An 11,438-nucleotide genomic window follows, 5' to 3' on the forward strand; every position below is an offset into this window, starting at 1 on the left:
CCCTAAATGGGCACAGCCTTCAGAGTGGCAAAGGGCTGAAACACAAAAAACGGGCAATGAGGTCAGTGGAACAGGCCTTCGCTTATTTACCTGGCTACTGAGCTGGTGCTTATGCTCTCCTGCTAGCTATTGACAACTCATACAAGTTCTAATGGCCTTGGCACCAGTCAGAAAAACAACAGCATCTTTACTGAACCTGAAGGCTTGGAGTTGGAGGGCTTTGAGATTCTGGGATAGGTTTTGGATATTTTTGGAACATGTTTCTGAAAAAATATAAAATAATTAAAAACAAAAAATCAACAACCACAGTGAAGAAGTTGACAGTGCCATTTGTCCATACAATTGAGAGTTAAGGTTACATCCCAGTAAAATGTGCAATTCATGCTTACCAGAGTTTATTGGAGGCTTGGAGCAACACCATTTCATCAAGGTTAAGCTTGGGGTGGGGAGAGGGAGGAGGGGGGGGGGGGGCGAGGGGTGTCCTTGATAAGAGATATATATGAAATTTGGATGCCCATCATTAGGGCTATGAAAGGAAGAGGAAAAAATTGAAAACTAAGAGAGAACACTGCTCAACCATTTGTTGATCACACACCATTGTTCAGGCAACTCCATCTGGTATGAGATACCACGGAGGGCTACCATATGTAATCACGATTCCTATACTGGAGTATTCCCCCATTGCAGTGCATTTATTTTTATGGCTTCAATATGGCACCATGTTGAAACAAAAGAATTGAACTCAGAAATGTACAGAGCCCTCAGGACTCCCCTAGCTGTTTATGTGAGTTCTCATTTGCCTCAGCAGGTTATCTCAGACAATGGTCTGATCTAAAACAACCACCACCAAAAAAACCCCAAACACTAAAGCCCCATAATAGACAATTATGATCTAATCTGCCTTAAAGGGACATGTATTCTTACCTCTCAGATCCTGAGATGCAGCCTTGAGGAAGAAGGGCAGTCTGGTAGAGACCTAGACAAGTCACCTAGACTGGCCCATTGGCAAAGAAGGACTGAGATCTCAGAAGCAGACAGGATTTCTGAAATGTGTAAACTGCATGTTTATGTGGAAAATTCATCCTCAGAGCTCAGCTGTGCTATTAGGGCCAATGCTAGTCTTCCATTAGAAAAACGTGCAGGTTGTTTCATGCACTGCACAAAAGAGATGAGATGAGATGAGATGAGATGAGATGAGATGAGATGAGATGAGATGAGATGAGATGAGATGCCTCTCTTTCTTTTTTTTTTTTTTTTTAATTTTTTGTTTGCAGTTAAACAAGATTACTTGTAGGCTGTGGCATATTTTGTGATCTCTTGTTGGAGTCTCAAACAGCTGGATCACCTCGTAGTGAAATTAGGCTTCATCTCCAAAGCATATTTATTGTTCCTTGCTCTGCAGCTGAAATACCTAACCTTGTCCTCTCTCCCTTTTTTGGTCACTGCATAAATGACGCTTCTAGACAGGCTTGTATTGATCTAAAAAGGCGTCATAAATTTTCCAGGTTCAGATTCAAGTTGCAGTAACCGGAAAAGGTAGATCACTGTAAAATGCAATATTCTCAAGAATCAATAAATCTTTCTTTCGGAACTGAAGAGGGCTGTCACCGCTCCCTCCTTCCCACCCCCCTCTTCAGAGGAAAGCAGGAAATCTCGCCACGCAGGAGGAATGGTCACAAACCGAGTCCTCACAGCACCCGCCAGCGTTGCTTCTTCCCATGGCAGCAGCAGCCACACTCTGGCTACTAGACTCGGCATAGTTGCAAGAGCAAGAGAAAGGCTGGGTTGGCAAGTTAATTCAAGTAGCATTGACAGAGTGTTTCAGGCTTACCAGTCATCTTGCTGCCTTAATAGTACTGAGGTGTGCCAGGCCTACATCAATCACTTGCCCAATTTCCTTTAGCATTCCCCTTTTTATTAGGGTCGAGTGCTAAAATATAATGATGCATGCCAGTGTTTTCTAATTTAATTCCCACAAAAGGTTTTTTTTTTCCTTGCAAATATCCTTCAGACATCAAGAACAACAGAGTGGCAGTTTGATTTTTGTCCTCTTCCTGCATATTTTTCATTATAAAAATCACTACCGTGGACATCTGGTCACAACAAAAATCTTGTTGCAAGACATGTTGCTGCATTAGACTTGTTGCTGGCTGTTTTGCCATGGACAGCTTGTCATGGAAATTTCATCCCATGCAGCATTCATTCCAGGGCATGGATCTATTTCCAACAAGTGGAGATGAAGTTTCACTACAGTTACTACAGCTACTACAGTTCTGCAGCTTTTCACCATACAGAGGATTCATGCAAAGATGTTTCTCATGTGGCCACTGTAGCCAAAGTATCCTGGATAACTGGGAAATGATAAAAGAATTGATGGCCTTACAGAGAGATTGGTGAGGGTGAATTCACTGATTCAAGAGTCTGAACTCTACTTTTTTGCTTCAGAGTAGGATTTTAATCAAGATTGTCAAAACCACTTGTCTTTTATTCTTAACACAAAGAAAATGACAGATCTCACATTCTACTGGTGCCATTGGCAATAAGAGTTACATATTTAACTCCTGTTCCTTTGCTCCCAGTGACTTCAGAAGTGGCTCCGTGAGCATTCACCTCTCTAATGATCAGGATAATTGCTTAGAAATCTCACTCCACTTATTCCTTTGCAAGTCCTATAATCAGCACCTACCCATGAAGAATGTTACATTTCTTTCGACAACTGAAAACGGTGAATTAAAAGCAATGTCTGATTTTATTCTTGGTGCCTTTATCACCTGGGCTAAGGTCTGGCGTAGTACAGTTCCAACAAGTGCTAATTGAACATTAGCAGCAGCAGAGCGGCAGCACGATTAACTCACGCTAACTGACAGACCAGCAGTACTCGCTCTCATTTCTCCCAAACATCTCGCCAACGCCTTTACTGGAGAAAGGACCCCTGCATCCAACAGCAGCTTTGTCACTTCAAGGACCGGTGGGTCAACCTCTCCCAGGCCTCCAGTGGAGACCTGCCATCAGGGTTTTCCCCCATACGTGGAAATGGTCAGTCTGACAAGCCGACGAGAAAGACTGAACTGGACACTTGGGTCAGTATCGCAAAGCTCGGGACAAATAAAGCCATCGGCTTGCAGCACCCTGCCAGGGCTCAGTGGGATGCCCCCAGTCTATATGGGAATGTTGCCTTTTTTTTGAAAAAGGTCTGACTTCAGCTTTACCAACCTGGGCCCATCCTGGGCAGCCTCAGTTTCCTTTGACTTACAGTTAGAATATTCTGATGTGTTTTTCAAGGAATGAATAAGCTCATTTCAGGTCTTTTTGCTTTCACCTGCTGTTTTCAGCCTCAGTTTTCTTTCTAGTCCCTGTATTTTAAAGTTTAAAATACTATTTGTCCCTCTTTAAATTTTCTATTTAATTGATAATTGCTCATTAAAAACAGATGACAGAGGCACCTATCAAATCTGTTTATTTCTGTGGAAAAAAAAAATCAATAGCAGCTTTAGCATTAGGAAAAAAAAGAATCACAAAATCATGGAGGCTGGCCGGCACCTCTGGAGATCCTCTAGGCCCACCCCCCCCTGCTCAAGCAGGGTCAGGTACAACAGGTTGCCCTAGAGCATGTCCAGTTGGGTTTTGAATATCTCCAACAATAGAGAACAATATTGTTTCATTATTAATGAAAGTCTACAGAGAGCCAGAGTTAGTTATACAGCTTCCTTGCTAATTCAGTGTGTAAACAATTTTTGGAAGTATTATAGGCTGAGACAAATGTCTCATTAACAATTTGGGAACTCCCTCTTTTGATACCAGGATATTTCCAGCTACTGCATGTTTCTGTCTAATCCAAGACAAATACTTCTGCTTTCTTGTTTGAGACAGAACAATTTTCCAATGCCAAAAATTACCTTTTTTTGTGGACAGAATATGTTAACAACCTGCATGATGCAAATGCATTGGAAGCAGCGTTTCTTATAATAATGGGTACTTCTTTAATACCAGATGTATCAGAGTTTCGTATAATACTCAGGAAAGAGAGCTTTGGGACATATATTTGGGTACCTGTACCTGCAGTCTGGTCCTATATGCTACTTCCTACACTCCCATTGATGGGCCAGCCACAACATTTGGTTCTATATTTCATAGAATCATAGAATTGTTGGAAAATAAGTGAGGAACATGTAAAGAATAAAGTTCAAAGGGTCAACCAAGAAGAAACAAAAGAAAACCCAAGAATATCCTGGTGAAACCGGATCTTCTAGCACGTGATATTTAACAATGGGGAAAATTAAGCCTTAAAAGGAAGAATGACCCTGAATTCGTGACCTGAAAAGCATGGTTTTGGGGTCTATGACCACCAGCGACCACCAGAGGACCCCCACGTGAAAAACTGAGCATGCGTTATGCTGAATCATCATTATGTAAGCTACTAATTAACATAGTCCCGCCTAGTAGTGCGAAAACCTATGCATATGGAAAGATATACTGTATAAATGAACCTAGATCTGTGTAAACTGGTATGCACGTTAGGCGGAAAGATCCCCCGTGCATCCAGCGCTGCAATAAAGAGAATGCCTGCTTCTTAATGCTACATTGGTGTTAAGAGGTTTATTCCCCATTTCGGTGACAGAATCATAGAATGGTTTGGGTTGGAAGGGACCTTTAAAGGTCATCTAGTCCAACCCCCCTGCAATGAGCAGGGACATCTTCCACTAGATCAGGTTGCTCAGAGCCCCGTCCAACCAGACCTTGAATGTTTCCAGGGATGGGGCATCTACCACCTCTCTGGGCAACCTGTGCCAGTGCCTCACCACCCTCATTGTAAAAAATTTCTTCCTCATATCTAGTCTGAATCTACCCTCCTTTAGTTTAAAACCATTGCCCCTTGTCCTATCACAACAGGCCCTACTAAAAAGTCTGTCTCCAACTTTCTTATAAGCCCCCTTTAAGTATTTCCTCTGCACTCACAACCACTCGCATCTCAGATCTTGGTTCAGGCTGTTCTCTGCAACAAGTGAAATTTTGCTGTGGTGGGATCTTTCATAGCAATGAGTGTGCCTCCTGTCTATCACTGTATCATTTGATGACCCTCATGCTCCAGGCTCCTTCTCGTGACATACAACATGGCACATCAATTATCTCAGAGGGGCCCCAGCACTCACCTGCAGCTCAGGAAAGTACTCTTTTAATGAACCCTCCTCCCCCCCCCCACTAGATATACATCAGTCAAGATCATGTATACAACCTTCTCCTGCCCTTGCCTGAAGCAAGTGCTGCCTGTTTTGCATCACATCTGACCAGCCTGAAAAGTCACGGGAACCTTATTACCCATGTGAAGTGATGTATTTGCACAGGGCAATGTGCAAAGGTGCATTTAGTAAGTTGAAGTTCTGTTATCATTTTCTCCTCTTCTGATTTGAGCTTATGACTAAATCTTGTTAGCAATTCAAAACTCAGTTCTGCAACAAGGAAACAAGTGAGATTTCATTGAAAACGAGCACTTGTACTTGCAAAATGAAGCATAAAAGATGTGAAAACGCAATGGGTGAGGCATTGTCTGGGGTGGAACGAAGCAGACCTAGGGAGATGCGAGGGTTTAGTCACCAGTGCTCCTCCCCTACACATTAGAAATGTGTAGATAGATGCATTTGTCTTTAGCATAGCCAGGCTCAAATAGAAAGAGAAAAACTAGCCCAGTCCACTACTTGCCTGAGCACCTGTGGGTGACAGAGCACTATGCTGTGCAGGGAGGAACTCGGGGTGAGACCAGGGAGGAAACAAGCCACGAAACCCAGTTCCTTCCAGGCATAGAAAATGCTGAAGCAGTAGCTTGCTCCCATGTAGTGGAGAGCACAGGGTTACAGAGCAGTCAAATGAGTAACAGAATAAGGTCAGTCACTGCTTTTGTCTCCTGGGAAGACTTGATTTGTATCAGAAAGGTAATTTCCAAAACAAACATGCTGTTTCACACAAAAGCCTGCCTGTGCATCTTGAAAAAAATGCAAGCTCTCTCCAAGCTCCTCTCCAGCCCGTGTGCTCAAATAAACTCAGCTGAGGTGATAAACGTTTCAATAAATCACATGGCTGATTTCTTCTTTAGCATGTCCATTTACAATTTAGAAACAATCCCTGGCAGGTAGTAAACCAGCAAACTTGGGTATGAAATTATTTATTGATATTCTCCAAACATCTTTACAATGACAATACAGAAGTCACAGAAATGATGTGGATGGCACTTTTTGTTCCTATTGCAACCAAACCAGTTAATGCTAGTAGTAATATTGAAATGACATTGTAGGGCTAGATTTTCAAAGCCACCTTGCATTACCTCGATTCTGATCCCATAGAAGAAAAATAGGTCAACTCTGAGAACTACTGAAAATCCCAGCCGTGACCACTATTGCTCGTACCTATAAAGTATATTCCCCTCCGAGAAGGCAATAAGCCATTCCAGTATAAAGCACCTTATGCCAGTGTAACTTTGGACCCTGCCCTATAGACTGATATATCAGTGAGAGTGTTATCCCACAAGTGTGAGGTCATTTACCCGGTGTGCAAGACGCCAATATACACACAGGGCAGAGGTATTTTATGTCATGTCTGCGCAGAGATGGGTGCTAGGTGGTAGCTCCACAAGGCTAGCACACAGTTCGGTCATGCAGGTACAGTATTTATACAGTCCAGTTATGCATATGCATAAGCAACTACACAAAGCGGTTTTCTATTGGTCTACATGTCTCTTATTTCAACTTAAAGCGACAGTGCTACTTTAATATTCTGCGCACGCTCAAAGGTGAGGGCTCTCTGCTTGGGCCGGGGTCTCCAGCTCGAGGGGTGTGACTTTTAGTATTATAATGAGGATAGTTCGCGTGAGGGTGCTTCTTATCACACTTCTGCTAGTTGTTTCAGATGGTGCCCAAAACATCTTAATTAGCTTGCATGTTTCTCCAGGATGTGCTTTACTCCCAAGGACAGTAATTCTTGTTTAGACGTTCTGCTTTCCAGCCTGAATCCCCCTTATCAGCTTTACGTAAGCCTTGGCCTTCCACCAGCTCCTGTTAGACTACACTGTTGGACTACAATTCCCCCCTTTGAGACTATGAGCCTTTTCTTCATGGTCCTCATATATCTCATTATTAGTTCTCATTAATAACTTGTACAATTAGTCATCTAACACATTTTAAGGCACAACTAACAACAATACAGATGATTCTCATGATGATTACAATTGCAATTATCATTTGAAGTAAACTTGCCAACCATCTAGTTAGGGAGAATCCAAAACTTTGTAATATTTTGTTTAGAGGCTCGAATATTTCTACTTGATTTTGCCACTTGTTTAATTTCAGTTATATTGGGGATATGGATGCAACAACCTTTGTTTTTCAGTTTTAGGTACCCACATACCCCGTGTTCATGTAATAACATTAAATCTAAGGTTAGCCTATTCTGCAATGTCATCTTTGAAGTTTCCTGTAATTGAGTGCTTTAAATCTTGTAATCCTGCTCTAGTTGCATTCGCTAACTTCATTTGATTCTGAAAGGAGGTAATTTGGAGACTGAAGAAAGCTTCAGTTTAAATCTAAAGTTAAAATTCCCCACTCGAGGGGATCGGCTGCAGATTTAGGTAATGGTAAACAGGCTGTTATACTGCCGATGTTATGGATTCTTCCAAAGGATTGGACAAGTTTTAAGACTAGATTTCTGTTACAAAAAGTAAATGCTAGGTTAATCAATGTCACAGATAGATACAATTTCCATTGTAACCATGCTAAATTAATAACACTCTCCGAGAGTGTCCTAGGAGTAATTTCAACAGTAGTTTTCTAAAAGAAAAACCTTGATACAATTCATTGACAGTCCCTGGTTAGTCGGAGTTTCAGTTCTCCAGTTGGCATGGAGGTCCACTTGTCCTGGTCTGGCGCCTTCTTTACTCTAGTATAATGAATCCAGGAGTCGATCCCATTCACCTTTACCGCTGTATAAGTTTTTAACAGCACTGTATAAGGTCCTTTCCACTTTTCTTTCAAGGGCTCATCTTTCCAGGTTCGTACGTAGACCGTGTCTCCTGGTTGGAATGGGTGTACTGGAGTGTCCAAGGGAACGGGAGTCTTCTGGTTTAGGTACCTATGCAGGGAGGATAAACTCTGCGAGAGAGAGAGATCAAATACTCTTTAATTACAGCCTGTCCCTTTATATGCGTTTGGTCTCCCTTCGTGGTTAAATGATTGATTGGATATGGTATCCCATACAGGATCTCAAATGGACTAACAGCTTCCCTAACTCTGGGTGTAATTCGTACTCTCATTACTGCTACGGGTAGAATATCTCCCCATTTCATTTGAGTTTCCTGACACACTTGAGAAATCTGTCTTTTTAGGGTTTGATCCATTCTTTCTACTTTGCCACTGGACTGTGGCCTCCAAGGGGTATGCAAATCCCATTTAATGTCTAGAAATCTAGAAACTCCCTGCACTATTTCTGCAATAAAGTGGGGTCTGTTATCGGAGGATATACCTTCTGGAACACCGAATCTGGGGATAATTTCTTTCAATAAAGTTTTAATCACTTCCCTAGCCTTGTTAGTGCCACAAGGGAAAGCTTCGGGCCAACCAGAAAAGGTGTCTACCATTGCCAATAAATATTTATACAGATTACACCTTGGCAATTCTGTAAAATCTATTTGCCAGTATTCCCCGGGAGTTATTCCTTGTTTTACGATTCCTCCCATGATTTTCTTTGCAATTTTTGGGTTATTGGTGCAACAAATAGCGCACTTTTTAACTATTATATCCGCTAGGCTTTGCATTCTTGGCCCAATGATGTGTCTTTTGGCAATTAGCACTAATGCATCTGCTCCCGAGTGTGTTTCTTGGTGCAGTCTCTTGAGTAGAATTTCCATCATCTTTTCAGAAATTAATAATTGTTTCAGTGGTGTCACCCACCAACCCTGACCATTTTTGGAACAATCTAATTGCTCTGCCATTGGACAATTGATTGTCCAATGATTGTCCTTCTCAGTATATTGTGGGGGCGATAATTCCAAATGGGGTACTGGAATTAAAGCTCCTTCAAATTTTGATTTCTGTAATGCTGCTTCTTTTGCTAACTGGTCTGCTTTTCGATTTCCCTTCATGATTTCATTGTTTCCCTTCTGATGCACTTTACAATGCATTATAGCAACCTCCTTTGGTTGAAGGACTGCCTGTAAGAGCTTCATTATTTCGGTTCCATATTTGATCGGAGTCCCGTGTGAACTTAATAGTCCTCTTTCTTTCCAAATTGCCCCACGTGCATGCACTACTCTGAAGGCATACTTAGAATCTGTGTAAATATCGACTCTTTTTCCCTGACTAAGCTCCAAAGCTCGTGTTAGTGCAACCAATTCTGCCTTTTGAGCAGATGTATTACTAGGCAAAGATTTAGCTTCTAAGGCCTGAGTATGTGTTACCACTGCATATCCAGCTTTCCGTCTTCCTTCCAACATAAAGCTGCTTCCATCAGTAAATACCTCCAGTTCTGCATTTGGTAGGGGTTCGTCTCGCAGGTCAGGCCTACTAGAATACACTTGTTCGATGGTGGTTAAGCAGTCATGATGCAATTCACTGGATTCGGAAAGCGGGAGCAGGGTAGCAGGATTTAGAGCAGAGGTCAGGGAGATTACAACAGCATCTTGTTCCAGCAGCACCGCTTGATCTTTAGCTAACCTGCTTGGGGAGATCCAATGATGCCCTTCATGTTCAAGGAGAGAAGACACAGCATGAGGTACAAACGCAGTAATCGGCTGGCCTAACATCAATTTCCGAGATTCTTCAATCAAAGTTGCAGTTGCCGCTACTGCCCTCTAACAAGCGGGCCAACCTTTACTGACCTCATCCTATTGCTTTGAAAAATATCCCACTGGTCTTTTCCAGCTCCCCATTTTTTTTGTCAAAACCCCTAATGCCACTTGCTGTCGTTCATGTACATATAATTGGAAGGGCTTCCTCAAATTCGGGAGTCCCAAAGCAGAAGCCTCCATGAGTTCCCTTTTAATTTCATCAAAACTCTTCCTACATTCAGCTGTCCATTCAAGAACCCCCTCAGGTCCTTTCACAGCAGCATACAGTGGTTTGGCAATTAGTCCAAAATTGGGAATCCATAAGCGACACCACCCGGCCATTCCCAGAAATGCTCTTCATTGCTTCTTTGATGTAGGCACAGCAATTCTACAAATGGCCTCTTTTCTCTCAGTACTTAATTCTCTCTGTCCTTTGGTGATTTCAAACCCCATATATTGGACCTTTTTTTCCCAGTCTGAGCCTTTTTCTTAGAAACCCGATACCCTGCCAAGCCCAGAAAGTTAAGCAAACTGATGGTGGCTTCCAGACCTGCCTCATAACTGTCAGAACCAATTAGTAAATCATCAACATATTGCAACAATGTTACAGCATCATGATCATTTTGCCATCGTTCCAATTCTTTGGCTAGTACCTTACCAAACAAGGTAGGGCTGTTCTTGAATCCTTGGGGAAGGACAGTCCAGCAGAGTTGTGTCTTTCGTCCTGTACTTGGATTCTCCCATTCAAAGGCAAAGATGGTCTGGCTCTGCTCATCCACAGGTATACAGAAGAAGGCGTCCTTTAAATCTAATACTGTGGAATCCTTTAAATCTTATACTGTGGAATACGTATTACTGTTAGGGATTGTAGTAAGGAGGGTATATGGGTTTGGAACCACAGGGTGGACATCTGCTGTCCTTGCATTAATTTCTCGGCAGCCCTGTACCAGTCTATATTCAGAAGAACGGGGCTTCTTTACAGGTAGGATGGGAGTATTAAATTCCGATTGACACTCCCGTAACAACCCACGTTCTAAAAAGGAGCTTATTATAGGTTCTAATCCTTTTCGGGCCTCCAGCTTAATGGGGTATTGTTTCTTTCTTACCGGTTGAGCTCCTGGTTTCAGTTCAATCTTTACCGGGGTTGCATTCTTCGCTCGTCCGGGTGTCTTCAATGCCCATACCAGAGGTGTGACCGCATTCAGTACTTCCTCTGGAATATTCACTTCTTCATTAGGATCTTTCTCGGTTAACAAACATATCTGGGCTTTCCAGGCAGTCTCTGGAGGAATATGCAACTGAACAGTCTTCAGAAAAAGTTAGTTGTGCATTCAGTTTACAAAGTAAATCCCGTCCAAGCAATGGTAGGGGGCATTCTGGCATATAAAGGAATCCATGAGTTAATTTAGTATTTCCAATTGAACATTCCATAGGTTGTAAAAACGGCCTTAAAGTCTTTTTCCCTGTTGCACCAACAACGCTTATTTTAGTTCTACTTAAGGGTCCCCTACAACTAGTTACTACAGAATGTGTGGCTCCACTATCAATTAAAAAAATCTATTGTTTCATTCCCTGGCTTGACTGGAACCAGAGGATCGGCTGGGGAAACTTTATACACCTTATATGCGAT

The 11,438-nt window shown here is 42.3% G+C and overlaps 1 long non-coding RNA gene across 2 annotated transcripts; it reads right to left on the bottom strand.

Moving 5' to 3' along the window:
* Positions 1–7,340: 7,340 nt before the first annotated feature.
* On the bottom strand, positions 7,341–11,105 carry LOC142403827 (uncharacterized). 2 transcript variants are annotated; one of them, XR_012773695.1, is made up of 3 exons: positions 10,915–11,105; positions 10,467–10,622; positions 7,341–8,115 (listed from the first exon to the last, which is right to left on the bottom strand). It is a non-coding gene; the product is annotated as an uncharacterized LOC142403827 (long non-coding RNA). The 2 variants fall into 2 exon arrangements; XR_012773696.1 differs by having other exon boundaries at positions 7,341–8,135.
* Positions 11,106–11,438: the final 333 nt, after the last annotated feature.

The sequence above is a fragment of the Mycteria americana genome, unplaced genomic scaffold (genome assembly GCF_035582795.1).
Source record: "Mycteria americana isolate JAX WOST 10 ecotype Jacksonville Zoo and Gardens unplaced genomic scaffold, USCA_MyAme_1.0 Scaffold_44, whole genome shotgun sequence".
Lineage (NCBI taxonomy): Eukaryota > Metazoa > Chordata > Aves > Ciconiiformes > Ciconiidae > Mycteria > Mycteria americana.